Source organism: Macaca thibetana, chromosome 11 (assembly GCF_024542745.1).
Source record: "Macaca thibetana thibetana isolate TM-01 chromosome 11, ASM2454274v1, whole genome shotgun sequence".
Classification (NCBI taxonomy): Eukaryota; Metazoa; Chordata; class Mammalia; order Primates; family Cercopithecidae; genus Macaca; species Macaca thibetana.
This window is the reverse complement of record NC_065588.1, coordinates 90,037,513-90,061,507: the sequence shown is the minus strand read 5'-3', so window position 1 is coordinate 90,061,507 and position 23,995 is coordinate 90,037,513. Positions and strand designations below refer to the sequence as shown.

The 23,995-nt window shown below is 39.7% G+C and overlaps 2 protein-coding genes across 11 annotated transcripts in view; one reads left to right on the top strand and one right to left on the bottom strand.

Annotated features, from left to right (window-relative positions):
• Positions 1-23,995, top strand: part of UBE2N (ubiquitin conjugating enzyme E2 N) — a 443,559-nt gene that overhangs the window by 148,036 nt on the left and 271,528 nt on the right. The gene's annotated exons all lie outside the window — the stretch shown is intronic.
• The window catches only part of CRADD (CASP2 and RIPK1 domain containing adaptor with death domain), a 178,820-nt gene that overhangs the window by 140,372 nt on the left and 14,453 nt on the right, over positions 1-23,995 (bottom strand). Inside the window, exon 3 of one of the 10 annotated variants that reach the window (XR_007717558.1) lies at positions 4,806-4,902. The exons of the other annotated variants lie outside the window; for them this stretch is intronic. The gene's annotated coding sequence lies outside the window, so the exon portion shown is untranslated. The remainder of the gene's footprint in view (positions 1-4,805; positions 4,903-23,995) is intronic. 10 annotated transcript variants of the gene reach the window in all.

Sequence of the window (23,995 nt, the reverse complement as noted above, 5' to 3'; positions counted from 1 at the left end):
GCATCCATGGATTTTGGTATGTGCAGGGGGTTTTAGAACCAATCAATACCCGTTGGACACTGAGGGGTGACTGTATTACATGGTAGTCTATAATCAACTTAGAGGAGTCACATTTTCACTGCTCAATGGCCACATATGGCTAGGCACAACCATATTAAACAGCACAGGTCTGACAGAAGAACATAACACTGTATTCTGCAGAGTGACTACAGACAGCATTCAGTTAATCAGATAAACTGGCAAAATATCATGGTACCAAGTTTCTGAACCTACAGTACTGCACAGACCTCTTTTAAAGTGGTGGGAAAGAGAACTAAATTTCCTGGGCTCCTGAGACTATGTCCTAGAACTTTCAGAGGTCGATGTACCCCAGCTGAGAAACTGTTTCAAAAGTGGCTTTTTAAAAAAATGATCTTCAAAATACACACCAAAAAAATTATATTTTGCTTGAATTTGAGCATCTCTGTGGTCCCAGACTGAAAACACTACTGGAACAGAGAGAACACTGGTCTGGAGTCAGGGAGTCTTTATTCTCAATTCTGCCACCAAGCTCAGTAATCACCTGAAAAGAAATCAATTCATTTCTACAGGACTCTTTTCTCTAAGGGTGCTCCACTTTCCCACTAAACAACACTGTCCTCAGCATTCACAAATCATCCTTTTAACAATTCATTCTAGAATTCTGCCCACAAGTAGCATAAAGCTCCTAGTCTACAGTTTTTAAGCCCACATTTCTCACTCTTGAAAATCAGAATGTCATTTACCTGTCTTCATAATTCCAACAATTTCCCACTCTTCAAAATTCCATAAAAATAAAAATTAACAGTGAATTATCCCTAGGGTCTTTCAGTGTCCTGGAACAGAATGCTTCTGGACCAAAAATCCTAAACCCATTTTGAACAACTAAACAATCTTTTACAATCCATTCAGCTTTCGCAAGCTTTAATTTAATGTTACCGATGTTTTTTCTGGCCTGTTCAAAATAAACATTCCTGCCTTTCATTTATTGACTTTATGAGTACTTAGTACTTGTCAAGGACCTACTGTGCATGACAACACACTGGGAACACGGATGAGCTGTAAAAAAGATACGTAAATGCCGTCCTTTCCTGCAAAAGGCTGACACTCTAGCAATGAATGAAAGACAATAAACTAGCATATAACTAAGCAGGACAATTTCAGGTAGTAAAGAATGATATAACAATAAAGTTAACATTTGAGAGCAATATCATGCTCCAGATACTCTTCTAAATAGTAACTAGTTTAATCCTCTTAACAACTCTACGAGGTATGTGCCTTTATTATTGACCCCACCTTCATACATGAGAAAACTGAGAAGAAGAGCAGTCAGTGCTAGAAAAAACAGAACACAGGAACTGTAAGAGGGCAAGTGTCTCGTGCACTATCAAGAGTCTAGGACACCAGGTGTGGTGGCTCATGCCTGTAATCCCAGCACTTTGGGAGGCCCAGGTGGGCAGATCACCTGAGGTCAGGAGTTCAAGAGCAGATTGGCCAACATGGTGAAACCCCAATTCTACTAAAAACACAAAAATTAGCCAGGAGTGGTGGCTCACGCCTGTAATCCCAACTACTCAGGAGGCTGAGGCACAAGAATCACTTGAACCCAGGAGGTGGAGGTTGCAGTGAGCCGAGATTGTGCCACTGCACTCCAACCTGGGGGAACAGAGTGAGACTCTGTCTCCAAAAAAGAAAAGAAAAAGAGTGTAGGAGGGTACAAAAGGTCTCTATGAGGTCCTCTGGGCTGAGGCTTGAATGAAGAACTAGCCACACAAAGATCTAGGGTCAGAATGTTCCAGAGAGAGGGAACAGCAAGTACAAAACCCCTAAGATGGGATGAACTTGGCAGGATGAACCTCGAGGGCTTAAGGAACAGAAAGAAATAAAATGTGGCTGATAAAGAGGGAGGGGAGAGGAGTAAGAGAAGAGGTAAAGAGGCAAGAGTAAGAGCTAATTTATGATGAGGAGTCTGGATTTTATTACAAGTACAACGAAAATCCCCCTAGGGTTTTTAAGCTGGGGAATAACATGATCTGATTTACATCTTTAAAAGATCCCTCTGCTTGCTATGTGGGAAATCAACTGTAGAAAGCAAGAATTGAATCAGAGAAACAAGGAGAGAGAAGATGGAAGCCAATCAGCAGTTGAGTAACTCAAGCTTCCCTCTGCCCTTTAACATTATATCAGCCCAGAGCAACTAGTTTGTTTCCTTTTTGCTTCTTTTCGTGAGTTTACTTGTCCTGCTGATGGAGCCACTTGCTCTAGGTTACAGTAAGATCCAGAGAAGAGTTGAGGACCCCTTCAGATTCCTTTGGCTTTTGATTTTAACCTCTAATATACCCAGAGGAACATGTACAACACAATATGAATGGCAAGTAAAGCCAAAAAAAAAAAAAAAAAAAAAGAGCGAGGAGTCAATCAATGATCATCTTCAGCTGCAGCTCAATAAAGCCCAAAATGTTCACAGCAATTCACTCTATAAACAATTCATAGCTCAAAGCCAAAGGGTTCAAATAATACTCAAAGGCCTTGGACTTCACTAATAATACCTATCTCTTACTGAAAAGATAACACTAACAAATAAGTATACTGAGGAGAACTGTCGGCAAACATCACCACTAATCATTCTTCCTATCCCTATCTCTGCATCCCAACTATCCCATCAAGAAGGGGAATTTACTTCCCCTCCCTTTGAATTTGGGCTGGCCTTGTGACTCACTTTGACCAATAGGATGTGATGAAAGTGATGTGCCAGTTCTAGATCTAGGCTTCAAGAGAAATAGAAGCTGGCAGGGCATGGTGGCTCACGCCTATAATCCCAGCATTTTGGGAGGCAAAGGTGGGTGGGTCACCTGAGGTCAGGAGTTTGAGACCAGCCTGCCCAACATGGTGAAACCCCATCTCTACTAAAAATACAGAATTTAGCTGCTGTGGTGGCATGCACCTGTAATCCCAGCTACTAGGGAGGCTGAGGAAGGAGAACTGCTTGAACCCAGTAGGCAGAGGTTGCAGTGAGCCGAGATTGTGCCACTGCACTCCAGCCTGGGCAACAGAGCAAGACTCCATCTCAGAAAAAAAAAAAAAAAGTAAAAGTAAAATGAAGTAGAAGCTTCCTTATTCTCACACTTGGAACCCAGCCACCATGCTGTTTTAAGGTGGCTGGTCTAGATACCAGAGGAAATGAGAAATTATGGAAGAAAACTAAGGAACTCTAGTCTACAGCCAACAGGAAACATGAGAGCAAAGCTTTCTTGGACATTCTAGTCCAGCCAAGTTCTGAAACTGAAAACATCTGCTGTATTAGTGATGCTAGTGGACACCACCACATGGAACAGAAAACCACTCAGCTTAACCCAGCCAACACACCAAATTGTGAGAAATAATAAACTGCTGTTTTAAGTTACTATGTTTTTGAACATTTATGTGGAATTTCAACAGGTCAATACAAAAAGCAGGATATTCCAGACAGAAATATGAGCAGGAGCAAAGACAAAGAAATGGTATAGTAAAGAATATTTTTCAAGAAAGGCAAGTTCTCTAATAACTGCCACCAGTTATGAACCAGCTATTCTAGTTCAATGGTTAAAATGAACCACTTGTGGAAAGTAGTATGGTGATTCTTCAAAGATGTAAAAGCAGAACTACCATTCAACCCAGCAATCCCATTACTGGGTATATATCCAGACGAATATAAATCATCCTACCATAAAGACACACACACATGAATGTTCACTGAAGCACTATTCACAACAGCAAAGACATGGAATCAACTTAAACGCCCATCAGTGACAAACTGGATAAAGAAAATGTGGTACATATGCACCATGGAATACTACACAGCCACAAAAAAGAATAAGATCATGTCTTCTGTGGGAATATGGGTAGAGCTGGAGGCTATTACCCTTAGCAGACTAAGGAAGGAACAGAAAACCAAATACTGCATGTTCTCACTTTTAAGTGGGAGCTAAATGATAAGAAAATATGAATACAAAGAAGGAAACAATAGATAATTGCGGTCTACTTGACGGGAGAGGGTGGGAGGAGGGAGAGGAGTAGAAAAGATAACTACTGAGTACTGGGCTTAATACCTGGGTGATGAAATAATCTGCACAACAAACCTCTGTGACATGTGTTTACCTATGTAACAAACCTTCACATGTACCCCCAAACCTATAATAAAAGTTAAAAATAAAGAAAAAAATAAATCATTTCCTGTGCAAGTCCTATTACAATGCTTATATATTTGCAAAATGGTTTGCAGGACTCAAAGTTGTAAAATAAGGACCCCTGATGTCAGAGAGGTGAAGCTGATGATCTATGAATACATTATGTAACTTTCTGCTTCTCTTTCACTCTGCCTTGCAGGCATCCAGCAATATCATCTATTCTTCACTTTGCTAAATCTTATCCTTGGCAGAGCCTTCATAAATAAGATTGGCACCCAAATAAAAGAAGCCCCAGAGGGCTACCTTGACCCTTCTACCATGTGAAGACACAACAACAAGGTACTGTCTATGAACCAGGAAATGGGCCCTCACCAGACACCTAATCTGCTGGTGCCTTGATCTTGGACGTACCAGCTTCTAGAACTGTGGGAACTAAGTTTCTATTGTTTATAAGCTACCCAGTTTACACTGTTTTGTTATAGCACCTCAAAAACACACCCTGTTTCAAGATTCTGCATTCATTTACTCATTCATATATTCAACCATATTTTATTGAGCACTAATGATGCCAGGCACTACTCTAGGTGCTCAGGATACAATAATTAACAAGGCAGACAATACCTCTGGCTTCATGGAGATAAACTGTGTTGATGAACAGGAAGTAGACAGAGTAGTCAGAGAAGGCTGGAGGAGAACACAGTTGACCAGACATCTCGATCTGATGGAAGTGAGAAAGCAAACTATGAGAATATCTGAAAAAAAGAGCATTCCAGGCAGAGGAATGAGCAAGTAGCAAAGATCCTCAAATGCCTACACATCCATGGGAGAAGGCCAGTGAGTGACGAAAAGAGAGGTAGCAAAGGGGATCAGAGAGGATGCAGGGATCCAGATCCCAGAGGGACTTTTGGGAATGGCCAACACTTGGAACTTTATGTTTTCAGAGTGATAGAAAGTATCTCCTTACAGCCTTTCCCAGCCCCTAACTAAGCCTCTATTGATTCCTTCTCCTTCTTGTGTTCTTATCACCTGTACTTTTATTTACCAGTTAGTCTATATTCCATGAATTTCTGTTCATCTCTTGTGTATCAGTTCTGTGTCCTCAGCTATGTCTCAATGGCAAGAATCAGTCATATTCTCCTCTGTATTCCCAGGGTCTGGCACCTAAGAGATGCTCAATAAATCTTTCTGGAAAGTGATAATGATGATGTAATCTCTTAGAGTCTTTTCTAGCTGCAAGATCTATGATGCCTTTGAACCCTCTCAACAAACTAGTTTGCACAATGACTCAGAGGACTGACATCTTTCTAGATATTTTGAGATTATATTCATGCCACTTTTAGAGTCTCCATCCATCAAATGACTAGAATGAATTACATTAGAGTTTTGTTTAAATGAAGGCTGTCACTTGGAATGGGATTCCCTTACATGGAACTACCTACTAATATTTGCACTTTAAGCCACCTGAACCTCAGGAGAGTAAAAAATTGCTATTAAATAAATGCTATTCTGATGTGATCTCATCACTAGTCATTAATGAAGGCCTCAAATCCTTTGTTTCTTCTCCCAGTGAAAAGTGAAGGATAATGCTACTCCCCTCCCCGACTCCCTCCTGACCCCAAGTCTGGGTTGGACTTAGTGTTTTACTTGACCAATAATATGCAGGAGGACTGGTGTTCTGGGACTTATGAGGCTACATCCTAAGAAACCTTGAACCTTGAAGCTTCCGTCCTCACATTTTGGGAAACCCAGCTCCCATGCTGAAAGAAACCTAAGCCACATGGAGAGACCACATGCCAGTGCTCAGGCATGCTGGGCCCCAGCTAAGCCACCTGCCCAGAGCCAGGCATCCCAGTCGAGGCACCAGAAGTCTGAGTCTGAGATCTCAAAAGTGGATCCCCTATCCCCAGATTCCTCAGCTGACACCATGCAGATCAGAGACAAACTGCCCAGCTGAGCCCTTTGTTAATTCCTAACCCACAAAATCACAACCAAGATAAAATGGGTTATTTTAAGGTATCAAGTTCTGGAGTGGTTTGTTATGTAGCAGTAGACTTAAAAAAACAAAAACAGAAACAGAATCATATCACTACTGATCCAGAACTCACAAGAGTGCCTTCCTCCCAATCATTTATAAAATTGACAGACGGACACAGTCTGAGGTTTGTCCAAGGTTCAATGACCGCTCTGCCCAGAGATTTGATCCATGACAAATGACACAGACAGATTAGATGACTTTGAATGAGCATCCTGAATCAATCATACTAATAAAATTTCAGGCCAATGAAAGTCATTTGAAATGTAACCAAGGTAAAAGCCACAGCATTCATTTGGATTGTAGAGGTCACAGAATTAGGCTATTGGCCAAATTATACATATTTTTTTCACTCAAGTCACCCTGCTGGCAAGAAAATAATTTATTACACTACTTAAATACATGGATAGGACTTAAAACAGAATTGAAATGTACATTTCTATCATAAAGTTAAAAAGATCCAGCTACTAAACAATGATTGCATGCAATACTAAGAATTTCTGAAATGATTTTCAGTCAGATGCTGCCAGAATGGAAAACACTCAATTGCAAACAGTCCTCTCCTTTAGAACATCCTTTGTTTGTACAAAGAAGTTATATTATGAAAACAAAAGCTCCCCAAAATGGGTAGGGAGTTTTACCCCCATCAGTATGATCACTTCTCCCAACAGCTGTCACTTCAGGCTCTGTGATTAAGTGGCTTCTGATAAAACAGCACACTCATTTCATATTGCCCTCCTTCCTCTCCCTCACTACCTTCAAGTCATATTTGGCTCTCCAAAAAAAACACAGAACCATTAAGTGGACCCAAGGAGAGGAGTAAAGGTAACACACACATACAAAAACAAATTTTGGTAGTAAATGCTTTAGAGCATCAATTTTTCATATAAACTGCTATCTTGAACTATATCTAATCATAGTTCTAATCATAGTCTATTACCCACATTTTTCATACTATGAATTCACACTCACCATTGGTACATTTTAAAGAATCAACAAAAGAAAATAATGACTCAAGAAAACACCCTGAAAGCTAAGGGCATGGCAAAGTGAAAACGGTAAAATGCTTTTAAGAGAAAATATCACCTTCCAACTTCAAATTTGCACATATTTGCTTGAAAGTACATATTTGCTCCAAAAATAATTCATTAGCAATAACAACAATAAAACCATAACAAAAGAAACCAAAACGTCAACATTTGTCTCATTGGCACCTATATGAGTACATGTATTTTTTATAAGAGAACTCCAGAATTAGAGAAGAAAAACCATTAACTTCTGATGAGAATATTTAATGAAAAAAATAACCATTGCCTTCACATAGAAACCAGTCCTTCCGCAGCAGTGAATCATTAACTCAGAATAATACACGTTTAAAAACTTGTACTCATAGTCCTATACTACATCGCATTTCCAAAACTGCTTAAAAAGCAAAAGTAGATGGTAATGCCGTCAAAAGCAAATACAGTGACATTTTGGTTATGTGGCTCTGACAAATGAAAGTTCAACAAGAATTTAAGAAATGAAGCTGAGGATATAAATCGTGTTCTTTTCATTTAAGTGAGAACATCAGCAGCTCCATCTGTTCCAGCTCTAGGAGTCATTACTGACACATTAAATTCCAAACAAGAGGAAGGCCTTTAGGTTAACAAGGAAAGCAAGCCTGATTAAATGTCAAACCACATGATACTAAGCTTCTTGTACCTTCTGTATCATCAAGAGAGTCAAACCCTACTCAGTGCTAATGCAAAAGCACTGCTGATGGGGGAAAGGAACGTATTTCCAATGCATCTCTTCCGATCATTAAGGTCATCTGTCTAATGTGTTCAAGGCAGACAGGAGACTGTCCCTAGAGTACAGAAAACTTTTCCATCTGAAATGGTCCTGCCTCAGGAAAAGAACTTTTACTAAAACATGACTACACAATAGTAGTCGTCTGTAGTACACAGAAATTTAATTGTCTGTAGTAGTAGTCTGTAGTACATAGAAATTTAATAATAAAAGTTCCCTTCAGAATCCCCAAAAATTAATGTCTTTAAACATTTCATTTAATTAAGTAATTTTTTTCAATTTCAAAATTTTCTGTGATGATCTGGTCCATAAACGCATCTGCTCAACAAATAATTATTGACGGGACAGGCACTGTCCTGGGGTCTGGGAATGCAGGATAAAGCAGGCAGTTAAAGCTGCCCTACTTCTCAAGAGTTTACAGTCTAGAGAAGGGAAATTCACTTGTCAAGTAACAAGTCCAATCAAGTGCAGAGAATAATTCCAGATAGCATTAAATGCTGTGCAAGACACAAAACAGGATAATGTTGCAGAAAGTGACTTGGGAGATGGCTAATTTGCACTGATGAGGCAGGCCTCATCAAGGAGGCCTAACACCTAAATTACCAGAGGGAGCCACTTATTAGAGCAAAACTGGGAGCAGGGCACACCAGGCACAGAGAACAGCTAGGGTGGAACAAAGGCCTCGAGGTGGGCACTGACTTGGCCTACTGGCGCGACAGAAGAGGCCTGTGCTGGGCTACAGGGAGAAGACGGGGAATGGTAGATATGACTAGAGAAGCCAGCAGGAGTCCCCAGGTCACAGGTGTCCCTTTTGGGCCCTGGTGAAGAGCTCTGATTCTCAGTGCAATGTAAAATCCTCGGAGGAGGTTTTAAGCAGAGGAATAACAAAGTCTGATTTCTATTTTTAAAAGATGGCTCTGATTGCCAAGTGGAAAACGTTTTATGGGAAAGTACATGTGGAGGCTACTGCAGTAATTCAGGCAAGGGATGGAGTCAAGTAGACAGATTTGGGGAATGTTGTAGAAGGCTTGCTAATGGAATATACAGAGGGAAGGAAGGTAGGTGCAGCAAAGAAGGAAACAAGGATAATGCCTAAGGTTTTGGCTAGAACAATCTGGTAAAATACAGATGGTGCCTTTTAAAATACAGTAGACATAAGGTGGTTTAGAGAAGGGAAAGTGGAAATCAAGATTTGTTTCATTTAGCTCACTCATTTCAGAGATGAGTAAATGATGTACCAAGTATGTAAATGACTTAACCAAAGAAGCTTAACTGCCTAGTTGAAGAGCTAGAATTAGAACCCGACTTTCTACTTTCTAATCCAGTAGTCTTTTAGTTAAGAGTATTGAGATTTCCAGATTAAATAATTTCCAGTTATGCTATTATTAATTATTATTAATTATTCACGCAAAGGCTCCAAATAGGCCAGGTGTGGTGGCTCACACCTGTAATCCCAGCACTTTGGGAGGCCAAGGCAGGCAGATCCCTTGAGCTCAGGAGTTCGAGACCAGCTTGGGCAACATGGTGGAACCCCCCCATCTCTACAAAAAAAAAAAAAAAAGGTTCCAAATAATTTGAAGGTAAGTGAGCATTAGAAATCAAAAGTATATATGAATTTACAAAGGTAACAAAATTTCACAAAACTACACACACTCAAAACAGATTGCATGTAAAAACTATTCCACTAAGGTCTGTTCTTGAATTACTAGTATTGCACCAATGTCAATTTCCTGCTTTTGACAATGTGCTATAATCATGTAAGATATGATCTTACATTGGGGGAAGCTGAGTGAAGGGTACCTGGGATCTCTCAGTACTATTTTTGCAACTTCTTGTCTTAAATTATTTCAAAGTAAAAAATTATTTTTTTTAAAAAGAGGCTGGGTATGGTGGCTCACACCTGTAATGCCAGCACTTTGGGAGGCTGAGGTGGGCAGATGGCTTGAGCTCAGAAGTTCTACACCAGCCTGGACATGGTAAAACCTCGTCTCTACAAAAAAATACAAAAATTGGCCAGGTGTGGTGGCATGCGCCTGTAGTCCCAGCTAATTGGGAGGTTGAAGTAGGAGGGTTGCTTGAGCAATTGCTTGAGGCAGAGGTTGCAGTGAGCCAAGATCGCGCTGCTGCACTCAAGCTGGGCAACAGAACCAGACTCTGTCTCAAAAAAAAAAAAAAGAAAAAGAAAGTAAACTTGCCCAAGAACACTGAACCAAGGGAGACTGCGAAAATTTGAGACTTGATCAACTGATTTGTGGTTGACTATACCATAATTTTTATTCAAATGTTGTTTAAATTAAAAGCACTTTAAAAAAAAAAAAATTCAACACCTAATGGCATCTACTTTCTTTCGCAGATAAAGAGAAACTTCTTTTGTGACCTTTTGGAAGGTAATCAGTCTTTGGCTGGATCTGTTTCCTTCCGCACTCAAGAACATAGTCAGCATGCAGTCAGCGATCTAGGAGCCAAAATCTGCATTTGGCTGGCTTTGGGAGTCTATATTAGGTGTAAAATGCTGTTCTAAAACAATTAAAATGGCAATGCTTTCGTTTCCTGAGTGGATTGAACAAAACAACATAAATGATTTAAGCCATTTGTGAAATGAATCGGAAGGGAATTTACCAAAAAGGTGATTCTATCCAATTTAACCAAGGCCACTGCTGTCAAGAGCCTGCAAAGAACTCTCGATATTGCTAAAAGGCTGGCAGCTACATCCTCATTTACGGGACCACCAGAGCACCTGTATGGTACACTTGCCTGAAAAGAATTGTGTTTTGGTGGGGGCTGAGGCGGTAGAGCTAATGGAGGTAAAGATTGGGGGTGGTAGAACAGTGTAAACAGTGTTCTAAGAAGCCTGGAGCCAAGAAAACTCAGAGAAGGAGTCAAAGAACAGGTTGAATTGTTTCCCTCTTACAAGAGAAATTGCAGAGTTGAGAGCATTATATCACATAGTGCCACATTCAGATACCACCTAGCATATGGGATTCTCAGTTCCTTCCAAAGCCTATCACCATCAGGCCTAGCAGCAGCACCAACCTGAAGCTAACTCAGGTTGGATTTTCTTAAGGTGAGAAACAGAATGAATGTCTCTATGTCAACTAAGATCTGGGGAAATCTGGTGGATGTGGGGCAGTTAATGAAGTCAACACCCTGGAACACAGGAGTTGAAGTGATGGTTTTTCTCTCTCCCTAGGCCAGTTCCCTTATATTCAGGGCTCACTCACCTACCCCACCAAGCCCAGATCCAAAGCCTAGATATCAAGATCATCCAACAACTAATCCCCTCTCTCTTTACCTGTGTCTCTTCTAAACACATCAATTCTTTACTTGAGCCAAAATGTCTATTTGCTTTCCTTCCCTCACAGCAGGCACTCATTTAAGATTTAAGAACCTGCTTTGTTAAAGGTTCTGTGATGGCTGCAGCAGATGTGAACAAGGCATAGACCCTGACGTAACTCAAGGGGATGGCATTCGATGGTGAGAGGGAGCTAGGGAAGAGTTAGCTACATTTACAGGTAACTATGTTAAAACATGGAGAAAGATCATCACAAAAATCTGTGGAGGTTCAAAGAGAAAAAAAAAAATTCCCAGTTGAGGAGAATGTGGAAAGGCTTCTGGGAGAAGAAAGGAATTAGGCTCTGAAGAACAGATAAGATTTTGGGAAGCAGAGATTAGAAAGTGGGGTGGGGGGAAATTATAGTCCAAAAAAAAAGAGGTCAGGCAAATGCCTACTGAAAAGACATTACAGCATCATTCTAACAGTGGGGGAGAGATAATGGCTCCTCTCTCATCCTCCAAAGATAGGTCCAGATCCAGGTAATTTCCTCCTTTGCCAGCACAGAGAATGTTACTCATTAACTGAATCATATTCTCAGGAATTTGGAATTTTCAAAGCAGTAAAAAGTTGTGGTCTCCTAGAAATTCTTTTCTTCTCAGAAGATCAAAGAACTAGCATTTGACGAAAAGGCCGTTCTCCCTGGAGGACTGCTGGCCAATCTCTTTTTCATGTTAGCTTCCTTTTTGTCTTCCTCTCTCTGAGTCTCCCTTCTACTCTGCTAGCACTATTGCCACAAGGGACAAGATGGCTGGGGCTCCAGCAGTCACTTAGGACCGTGAGGGAATCTTGAGAATGGAAATCATGTGCCAAGGATGGCAAAGCATAAAGAGAGAAGGAGCCTTAGCCTCTGGTAACTGTGGAGCAGTCATACAATCCCACAGCCCTGGGGACTACTTACAGACGTGTGTGTGTGCGTGTGCGTGTGTGTGTGTGCGTGTGTGTGTGTGTGTGTGCGTGTGTGTGTCTGTGTGTCTGTGTGAGAGACAGAGAGAGAGAAAGAAGGATATGGAGGAGAAAGAGGAGGAGGAGGGGAAAATAAATCTTCCATCTTATTAAAATCTCTGTCATTTGGGTTTTCTGTTGAATGTTGCCAAATCTAATTCAATAATTAATATAGATAAGGTTGGGCCATATTATGGGAGGTCTGGAATGAATTTTAAAATGTCCAAAATTAATTTTGTAGACAATGAGGAAAATTTAAATATTTTTTCAGAGAAAAACATCTTTTATTTGAGCACTCATCATTTGTCCAATAGCACTAGGTCCCTGCCCTCTGGAAGTTACAACCTATAGAGAAGCACACCAAATAGGAAGTGCACGATGCGCAGAAGCCCGTGATGAGAGGACTTACTCCAACACAGAAGTGTAGGAAGGCTTCCTGAAAACACACCTAAGCTAAAACCCAAAGGAGGAACTGGAGTTAACATGGCAAAGAAAGAAGTAAAAACATTCACACTATAGGCAAAGACACTGAGGCAAAACAAAAATCAAACAAACAAAACCCAACAGCACAGCACCTTAAAAAACAAACTGGGCCGGGCGCGGTGGCTCACACCCGTAATCCTAGCACTTTGGGAGGCCGAGGCGGGCAGATCACGAGGTCAGGAGACCGAGACCATCCTGGCTAACATGGTGAAACCCCATCTCTACTAAAAATACAAAAAATTAGCCAGGCATGGTGGCAGGCACCTGTAGTCCCAGCTATTCAGGAGGCTGAGGCAGGAGAATGGTGTGAACCCGGGAGGCAGAGCTTGCAGTGAGCCGAGATCACGGCACTGCACTCCAGACTGGGCAGCAGTGCAAGACTCCATCTCAAAAAAAAAAAAAAAAATACTGAAGGAAGTCAAATTTGGCTAGTATGTGGAAGAGCGGTTCTCCAGAGAATGGCACAATAGGATGCTGGAATGGTGTGCAGGGGTCACAGTGATGGGAAGAAAGCTTTGGAAGACAAACCGGGCAGCTTCTTTGTACAGGCAGACCAGTTACACAGTAGTTTGGAGAAGCAATAAAAGCCTAAAGTAAGAGACAGGTGCATAACTCAGAAAATCATGACACTGATGGAAATACTGAGGGCAGGAGCAGGAACTAGATTCAGTGAGAAAAACTCATTCCATCTGCAACATGCTGGGTTTAATGTTCCAGCAAGGCATCCTGAGATGTCAGGGAAGTACTTGGCATCTCCTCTGTCTGGACTGGCTTCTTTCCCTGGAACCAATGACTCTACCTTCCAGAAAACCCAGATTCACCTTAGAAGCACTCCCTACTTTATTCCCTTCCCCACTGAGATCGCTCCTTCATGCTGCATGCTCTGGTGGAATTCCATTCACTTTGTAGGCTGCTAGTACATGTTCAGAATTCATAAGCATGTCACCCCTCTCTTACCATACAGACTTCAACCTCCTTGAAGGACAAGGGCTCTCTAGCTTCTATTTCTGATGGAATGCTTTTGATACCTTTTAGAGCCCACAGCACTCTACGAGCACTTAAAATGTTAAATTCCTTAGGGGATTGAGAAACCTAATATAGGCTTCACTTCTAAACAACAGACAGAAATATTAATAGTACAATGGCTATCTCAGGGAATGGGAAGAAATTTATACCCTTGCTTAGCATTACTCCTCAGAAGGTTTGAATCTCAATGACAAAAGATTCCCTTCAAAGGAGATGAAAACAGAGACAAGGTGGGGGGATGTAAAAAATACATTAAATGCCTAATGGATGGGAACAAAAGGCAAATGCTTCATGACTGCAGACCTTGCTTAATGCTTTCTGTGGTTAGTATTCAAATGCTAACATTATCTCATCATGCCAATACTTACAAATCTTGAGACTAAACCATGAGTAAATACACAGGATAAGCTGAAACTAAATCCTTATGTGAATGTGCAGAGCACAAAAGGGTTTTATCTGTTTGGTTTACCTAATTCTTTTTCTCTTATGTACAATTTTAGAAATGAAAGAAAAGCTTCAATGGCCCTGGTATGACAGATCTCTTCTGGCAAAATCTAATTAAAAAAAAAAAAATGGCAAAGATAATGATATATATTCAGAGGAAAAGTTTACCCTGAAGAAAGGCCTCCCGAGTTTTGATTCTCGAAACAATTTTAGAACTAAGCATTTGCTTTAATCCAGCACTCAGTTAGGCACCAAGTAAAGAAAGGCAAATAAAGCTGATTCCGGTCATAAGAAAAAAAACCAAAGCTTTTTTGGGAAAAGCCGTGGGTTTTTTTTTTTCTGGTTTCTGGCCTTTCTCACTCTATACCAGGGGTGGTAGGCTTTTTCTGTAAAGGGCCAGATAGTAAATATTTTAGGTTTTATGGACCATAAGGTCTCTATTGCAGCTACTTGACTCTGCCGGTATAGTGTGAAAGCAGTCAGAGACATGTTAACAAATAAGCATGGCTGTGTTCCAATAAAACTTTATTTACAGACACTGAAATTTGCATTTCATGTGATTTTCAAACATCATGTAATCTTCTTTCTTTTTCAACCATTTAAAAGTGCACAAACTATTTTTAGCATCTGAAGGATATAAATATGTTTTAAAATGCCACTGGCAAAAGCTTACTGAGAGTCCAACAATTTGGGGAAAAACAATGAAGAGAAAAGATTTAGAAACTTAAAAGCATACACACAGAAGACACTGAAAAACATCAGGTTATATAATAATCTAGTGAAACACTTTGAAACAGTATACTCATAGAAAGACAAACAAAATACTTTCAACAGCAGAGTGAAAAATGCTCTTCCTAGTTCCTGAAGAGTCATTTAGAGAAGGTCTTTTAAGTCTAGTGCTATCCCTCTAATAGTTGAAATAGCAGCATGCCTTGCTAACAATTTGAAAACACTACTTCAAGTTGATTCAGAAGTTTTACTCTCTGAAGAAAAAAAGTATATATACTTTGTTAAACACACACATACACATAATCTTCTAAATTTTCTTCTTTATTTGGCGTCACATAAGAAATTCCAGATTTCAGCATCAGTGTCCAGTTCTAGAAGTAACTGGAGGTTAGCAAAGAGTGGGCTTCTGAAATGGAATTTCCTACGGTAATGATGGGATTCAGGACACACTGGCCCAAGATATGGCATTTGGAATCCGAGAAGACAACATAAGCAGGCAGGTCACCCTAACCTCCCCTGAGCTCCCACGATTCTCCCATAAAGCAGGTTGTAAACCCTAGAAAGGATTTTCTGACCTTCCCCTGAAGCAGGTGAGGTGACTCTCATGTGCAATGCCTTCCCTATCCCCAGAGGAAAGGAGCATCCTTATTTTGGAAGATGCAGATCACAGAGAGAATAGGAACACACAGCCTAGCAAAGTTTACCCTAGTTCATTATCGTTAGAGCTCATATTCTCTTTCCGAATCCCATTTCCCCACAACCATCCACATGCCATCAAACCTAACATAAAAATACACAAGTGTAACCATCTCTTTGGGTCTTCACTCCCTTATAAAAGTTCCTGTGTCATGTAAAATTTATATTAAATAAATTTCTATGCTTGTCTCTTGTTTATCTGTCCTTTGTTATAAGGGCCTCAGTCACGAACCTAGAATGAATGAGGAAAATAGATTTTTCTTCCGCTACAGCAAAAACTCAAATGTTAAGATGATTCATTTATTATAAACACTGGCTATCTCTTTTTTTATTTAATTAAAATGCCACTGGCAAAAGCTTACTCAGAGTCCAACAATTTGGGGAAAAACAATGAAGAGAAAAGATTTATAGACACTGAAATTATTATTTTAATCGACAAATAAAAATTGTACATATTTGTCATGTATAACATGTTTTGAAATATGAACACTAGCAGCCCATTTTTGCTGCTATAACAAAATATCACAGATTGGGTAATTTATAAACAATAGAAATGTATTTCTCACAGTTCTGGAGGCTGGAAGTCCAAGATAAAGGTACAAGATCAAGCATTTGGTGTCTGGTGAGGGCCTTCTTGCTGCATCTTCACATGGCAGAAGAGGCTAACACTGTGTCCTCACGCAGCAGAATGCCAAAGGGCAAGAAGAGCCTAAGCTAGTTCCCTCCAGCTTTAGTCAGGCACTAATCTATTCATGAGGGTAAAGCCTCTACGACTTAATCACTTCACCTCTTAATACCACCCCTTATTACCACCCCTTAATACCACCCCTTAATACCACCACAGTGGGGGTTAAGTTGAATTTTGGGAGAAATTGAGGACCATAGCTTATACATTGCAGGATGGCTAGAGATAATTAAACTATGCATTACCTCATATACTTATCATTTTTTGTGAAGAAAACATGTCAAATTTACTCAGGTGATTTTCAAGAATGCAATACAGTCTACAGTCATTTGTCAAAATCTGCAGGGGGACTACAGGCCCCCACTACCATCCAAGATACCAAAATCCATGGATTCTCAAGTCCCTGATATAAAATGGTACAGTATTTCCATATAACCTGCATACATTCTCCCATACATTTTAAATAATCTCCAGATTACTTATAACACCTAATACAAAGTAAGTGCTATGTAAATAGTTGTCCTACTGTATTTTTACTTGTGCTGAATTGTTATTTTTCATTTTTTTTTTTTTTCAAATATTTTCTATCTGTGGTTGGTTGAATCCATGGATACAAAGGGCCAACTGTAGGTTGTTAATTATCTATAGTCATCATGTTGTACAACAGATCTCTTGAACTTATTTCTCCTAACTAACCTTTGCATTCGGTGACCAACATCTCCCCAATCACCTCTCCCTCAGCCTCTGGTATCCACCATTCTACTCTCTGCTTCCATGAGTTTAACTTTTTTAGATTCTACATATAAGTGAGATTATATGGTATCTGTCTTTCTGTGCCTTGCTTGTTTCACTTTGCGTAATATTACCTAGGTTCATCCATGTTGTCACAAATGACGGTATTTCCTTCTTTTTAAAAACTGAATAGTATTTCATTATGTATATATGCTATATTTTCTTTCTCCATTCATCTGTTGATGGACACTCAGGTTGATTCCATATCTTGGCTACTGTAAATAATGCTGCAGTGAACATGAAAGTGTAGCTATTTCTTTCATATACTGACTCCATCTTCTGGATATATACCCAGTAGTAGGATTGTAAGACATAGAGTTCTATTTTAAATGTTTTGAGGAACCTCCATACTGTTTTCCATAATGGCTATACTGACTTACATTCTCACCAAATATGCAAAGATTCCATTTTCTCCACATCCTTGCCAGTACTTTTTATCTTTCACATTTTTAATAAGCACATAGAATTCTAACAGGTGTGAGGTGATATCTCATTATAATTTTAATTTTCATTTCCTTGACGATTTGTGACATTGATAATTTTTTTCATCTACCTGTTGTCCATTTGTATGTCTTCTTTTGAGAAATGTCTATTCCAATCCTTTGCCCATTTATTTATTTATTTTGAGATGGAGTTTCGCTCTCGTTGCCCAGGCTGGAGTGCAGTGGCACAATCTCGATCTTGGCTCACTGCAACTTCCACCTCCTGGTTTCAAGTGATTCTCCTGCCTCAGCCTCCCAAGTAGCTGGGAATACAAGCATGTGCCACCATGCCTGGCTAATTTTTGTATTACTAGTAGAGACAGGGTTTCACCATGTTGGCCAGGCTGGTCTCGAACTCAACCTCAGGCAATGCACCCACCTTGGCCTCCCAAAGTGCTGGGATTACAGGCGTGAACCACCATACCAGCTGCCCATTTTTTAATTGGGTTGTTTTCTTGCTATTGAGTTTTTAGAGTTCCTCGTGTATTTTGGACATTAACTCTTTATCATATATATGGTTTGCGAATAATTTCTCCCATTCTATAGGTTACTTCTTTACTCTGCTGATTGTTTCCTGTGCAGAAGCTTTGGTTTATCCCATATGTCCCCTCTTGTATTTGTTGCCTGTGCTTTTGGGATCATATCCAAAAAATCCATTGCCCAGACCAATGTCATAGAGCATTTCCCCTAGGTTTTCTTCTAGTAGTTTCATAATTTCGGTCTTATGTTTAAGTCTTTAATATATTTTGAGTTTATTTTTATACATGGTGTGAGATGAGGGTCTAATTCCTCTGCATATCCAGTTGTTCCACCACCATTTATTGAAGAGATTGTCCTTTCTCCAGTGTGTCCTATTGGCACCTTTGTTGAATATCAATTGACCATAAATGTGTGAATTCATTTCTGGACTATCTATTCTGTTCCACTGGTCTATGTGTCTGTTTTTATGCCAATACCATGCTGTTCTGGCTAGTATAGCTTTGTAGTATATTCTGAAATCAGGGAAGGTCATATGATGCCTCCAGCTTTGTTCTTCTTTGCTCAAGATTGCTTTGGCAATTCAGGGTCTTTTGTGTTCCATATAAATTTCAGAATTATTTTTTCTATTTCTATAAAATACGTCACTGGAATTTTGATAGTGATTGCACTAAATCTATAAATCACTTTGGGTAGTATTGACATTTTAACAGTATTAATTCTTTCAATCCATGAACATGAGGTTTCCTCCCATTTATTTATGTCTTCTTCAGTTTCCTTCATCAATGTTTTAATAGTTTTCATTATACAGGTTCTTCACATCCTTGGTTAAGTATTCCTAAGTATTTTTCTTTTGGTAGCTATTGAAAATGGGATTATTTCCTTGATCTCTTTTTCAAACAGTTTGCTGTTTGTGTACAGAAACACTACTGATTTTTATGTTAATTTTGTATACTGCAACTTTACTAAATTTATTAGTTCTAATAGTTTTTTGGTAGAGTCTTTAGGGTTTCCTATATTTAAGATTATGTCACCTGCAAACAGGGATAATTTAACTTCTTTCTTTCTAATCTGGATACCTTTTATTTCTTTATCTTGCCTAATTATTCTGGCTGGAACCTCCAGTACTATGTTGAGTAAGAATGGTGACAGTGGGCATCCTTCCTTTGTTGCTGATCTTAAAAGAAAAAGCTTTCAGTTTTCCAATGTTGAGTATGAAGTTAGCTATGAGTTTGTCACATACAACCTTTTTTGTGTTGAGGTATACTCCTTCTATACCTAATTTGTTGAGAGATTTTATAATAAAGGGATATTGAAGTTTGTCAAATGCTTTTTCTGCATCTATTGAGATGATTATATAGTTTTTGTCCTTCATTCTGTTAATGTGGTATGTCATATTTATTGATTTGTGTATGTTAAACCATCCTGGCATCCTTTGGTCACAGTGAATGATTCCTTTACCGTGCTCTTAAATTCAGTTTGCTAGTATTTTGTTGACAATTTTTGCACTTACTTTGATCAAGAATATTGGTCTGTAATTTTCTATTCTTGTATCCTTATCTGGCTTTGATATCAAAGTAAATCCTGGCCTTCCAAATGATAAGGTCTTGTTTCTGCCATTTTGTTAACTACTTCCCAGTTGCTTTGTAGATGCTTTGTTCTTTCCTTCCTCTGGTTGTCTTTCATTGCGATTAGGTAATTTTCTCTAGTGATACCCTTCGGTCCCTTACCTTTTATCTTTTGTGTATATAACACAGGTTTTTGTTTTGTGGTTACCATTAAGCTTACAAAAAATCTTATAAATAGCCGTTATTTTAAGTTGATAACAACTGAATTTTGATCACATACAAAAAATTCTACACTTTATTCCACCATCACTCCCACATTTTCTGTTTTTGATGGCACAATTTATGTCTTTTTGTTTTGTATATCCTTTATAAGTTGTTGTATCCATTTTAATAGTTTCATCTTTTAACCTTCAGACTAAAGACGTAAGTGATTTATGTACAATCATTACAGTATTGGAGTATTCCGAATTTGACTATGTAAGTTTTATACTTTAATATGTTTCCATGTTATGATTAACCTTCCATTTCTTTCCACTTGATGACTCCATTAGCATTTCTTGTAAAAACAGGTGTGGTGGTGATAAACTTTCTCAGCTTTATCTGGGAAAGTCTTTATCACTCTCTCCTTCACTTCTAAAGAACGGTTTTGCCAGCTACACCATTCATTGTTAGCAATTTTTTTTTCCATCAACATTTTGAACATATCATCCTACTCTCTCCTGGCCTATAAAGTTTCTGCTGAGAAATGTACTGTTAGGCTTATTGAAATTCTCTTATATTATGTTATTTGCTTCTTTTCTCCTGCTGCTGTCAGGGTCTTCTCTCTGTCTTTGATTTTTGACAGTTTATTTATAATATGGTTTAGTATAGTCTGGTTTGGATTGAATCTAATTAGAGATTTTGACCTTCCTGTACCTGGGTATTATATCTTTCCCCAGATTTGGAAAGTTTTCTGCTAATATTTCTTTAAAACAGCTTTCTACCACTTTGTCTTTCTTCCTCTGCCTTAATTTCTATTACTCAAATGTTTGTTCTTTTGATGGTGTCTCATAAATATCATAAGCTTTCTTCATTCCTTTTCATGCTTTTTCTCCTCCAACTGTAATTTTAAATAACGTGTTCAAGTTTACAGATTCTTTCTTCTGCTTGATAAATTCTGCTGTTGATACTCTCTATTGCATTTTTCAGTCCATTAAGTTTTATTTCAGCTCCAGAATTTAATTTTAATTTTTACTTTAAGTTCTGGACTACATGTGCAGGATATACAGGTTTGTTACATAGGTAAATGTGTGCCATGGTTGTCAGGCCTCTGAGCTCAAGCTAAGCCATCAACAACTCCTTTCTTTCCTAAGCATGGTTAGCTACTTCTGCCTTTGGATACCTAGTTTTACCATGCTGACTAAATCATTATATGAACTCACAAAACCAAACCTAGCTGACCCCATAGATCCTAAATCCTTTTGCCACTCCTCTTTCTGTTCCTTAAAAACAGGCCTAGAAGCTGCCCCCACACTAGCTCTCCCTAACTCATCCCAACACTTTTCATTACACACAGCCAAAGTGCAGGGCTGTGTGGTTGGAGTTCTTACACAAAAGCCAGGACCATACCCTGTAGCCTTTCTGTCCAAACAACTTGACCTTACTGTTTTAGCCTAGCCCTCATGTCTGCGTGTTGTGGCTGCTGCTGCCCTAATACTTTTAGAGGCCCTCAAAATCACAAACTGTGCTCAACTCACTCTCTACAGCTCTCCTAACTTCCAAAATCTATTTTCTTCCTCACACCTGATACATACACTTTCTGCTCCCTGGCTCCTTCAGCTATACTCTTTGTTGACTCTCCCACAATTACCATTGTTCCTGGCCCGGACTTCAATCCGGCCTCCCACATTATTCCAGATACCACACCTGATCCTCATGACTGTATCTCTCTGATCCACATGACATTCACCCCATTTCCCCATATTTCCTTCTTTCCTGTTCCTCACCCTGAACACATTTGGTTTATTGATGGCAGTTCCACCAGGCCTAATCGCCACTCAGTAGCAAAGGCAGGCTATGCTATGGTATCTTCCACATCTATCACTGAGGCTACCACTCTGCCCCTCTCCACTACTTCTCAGCAAGCTGAACTCATTGCCTTAACTCAAGCCCTCACCCTTGCAAAGGGACTATGCGTCAATATTTATACTGACTCTAAATATGGCTTCCATATCTTGCACCACCATGCTGTTATATGGGCTGAAAGAGGTTTCCTCACTATCCAAGGGTCCTCCATCATTAATGCCTCTTCAATAAAAACTCTTCTCAAGGCCGCTTTACTTCCAAAGGAGTCATTCACTGCAAAGGCCATCAAAAGGCATCAGATCCCATTGCTCAGGACAACGCTTATGCTGATAAGGTAGCTAAAAAAGCATTCCAACTTATATCCCTCATGCCAGTTTTTCTCCTTCTCATCGGTCACTCCCACCTATTCCCCCACTGAAACTTCCACCTATCAATCTCTTCCCACACAAGACAAATGGTTCTTAGACCAAGGAAAATATCTCCTTCCAGCATCACAGGTCCCTTCTATTCTATTGTCATTTCATAACCTTTTCCATGTAGGTTACAAGCCGCTAGCCTGCCTCTTAGAACCTCTCATTTCCTTTCCATCATGGAAATCTGTCCTCAAGGAAATCACTTCTCAGTGTTCCATCTGCTATTCTACTACCCCTCAGGGATTGTTCAGGCCCCCTCCCTTCCCTACACTTCAAGCTCAGGGATTTGCCCCCGCCCAGGACTGGCAAATTGACTTTACTCACATGCCTCGAGTCAGGAAACTAAAATACCTTTTGGTGTGGGTAGACACTTTCACTGGATGGGTAGAGGCCTTTCCCACAGGGTCTGAGAAGGCCACCACGGTCATTTCTTCCCTTTTGTCAGATATAATTCCTCGGTTTGGCCTTCCCACCTCTATACAGTCCGATAACGGACTGGCCTTTATCAGTCAAATCACCGAAGCAGTTTCTCAGGCTCTTGGTATTCAGTGGCGCCTGGTTTTACTTCAAACTGCCACCTTTAAGTCTCTCTTTAAGTGTATGGAAGATCCAGTGACAAAGTACACTCCAATACTTTCACCCTGATTAAGTCCTATTCTTTACTTTTATACTCACTCTTATTCTCATTCCCATTCTTATGCCACCCTCTACCTCTCCCCAGCTGTCTCCACCACACTATCAAACTCACACTCTCCTAGCCGTTTCTAATCCTTCTTTAACAAACAATTGCTGGCTTTGCATTTCTCTTTCCCCCAAAATCGCTGAGGCCTCGACTTACTCACTGCTAAAAAAAGAGGACTCTATATTTTTAAATGAAGAGTGTTGTTTTTACCTAAATCAATCTGGCCTGGTATATGACAACACAAAAAAAACTCAAGCCCAAAAACTCACCAACCAAGCAAACAGTAACATTGAACCCCCTTGGACACTCACTAATTGGAAGTCCTGGATACTCCCAATTCTTAATCCTTTAATACCTATTTTTCTCCTTCTTTTATTCAGACCTTGTGTCTTTCATTTAGTTTCTCAATTCATACAAAACCGCATCCAGACCCATCACCAATAATTCTATACAACAAATGCTCCTTCTAACAATCCCCACAATATCACTACTTACCCCAAAATCTTTCTTCAGTTGAATCTCTCCCACTGTAGGTTCCCACGCCGCCTCTAATCCTGCTTGAAGCAGCCCTGAGAAACATCACCCATTATCTCTCCATACCACCCCCCAAAATTTTTGCTGCCCCAACACTTTACCACTATTTTGTTTTATTTTTCTTATTAATATAAGAAGACAGGAATGGCAGGCCTCTGAGCCCAAGCTAAGCCATCATATCCCCTGTGACCTGCGCGTATACATGCAGATGGCCTGAAGCAACTGAAGATCCAATTTGTGAGATCCACCCCCTGCCCCCAAAACATTGCTCTTAACTCCACCGCCTATCCCAAAACCTATAAGAACTAACGATAATCCACCACTCTTTGCTGACTCCTTTTTCAGACTCAGCCCACCTGCACCCAGGTGAAATAAACAGCCATGTTGCTCACACAAAGCCTGTTTGGTGGTCTCCTCAAATGGACATGTGAGACAATGGTGGTTTGCTGCACCTATCAACCCATCAGCTAGGTATTAAGCCTGCATGCATTAGTTATTTCTCCTAATTCAGCTCCAGAATTTCTATTTAACTTTTTAAAATAATTTCAATCTGTTAAATTTCTCATTTTGGTCATTTATTATTTTTCTGACTTCATGCAATTATTTCTATGTATTTTCTTGAAGTTAGCTACCAGGT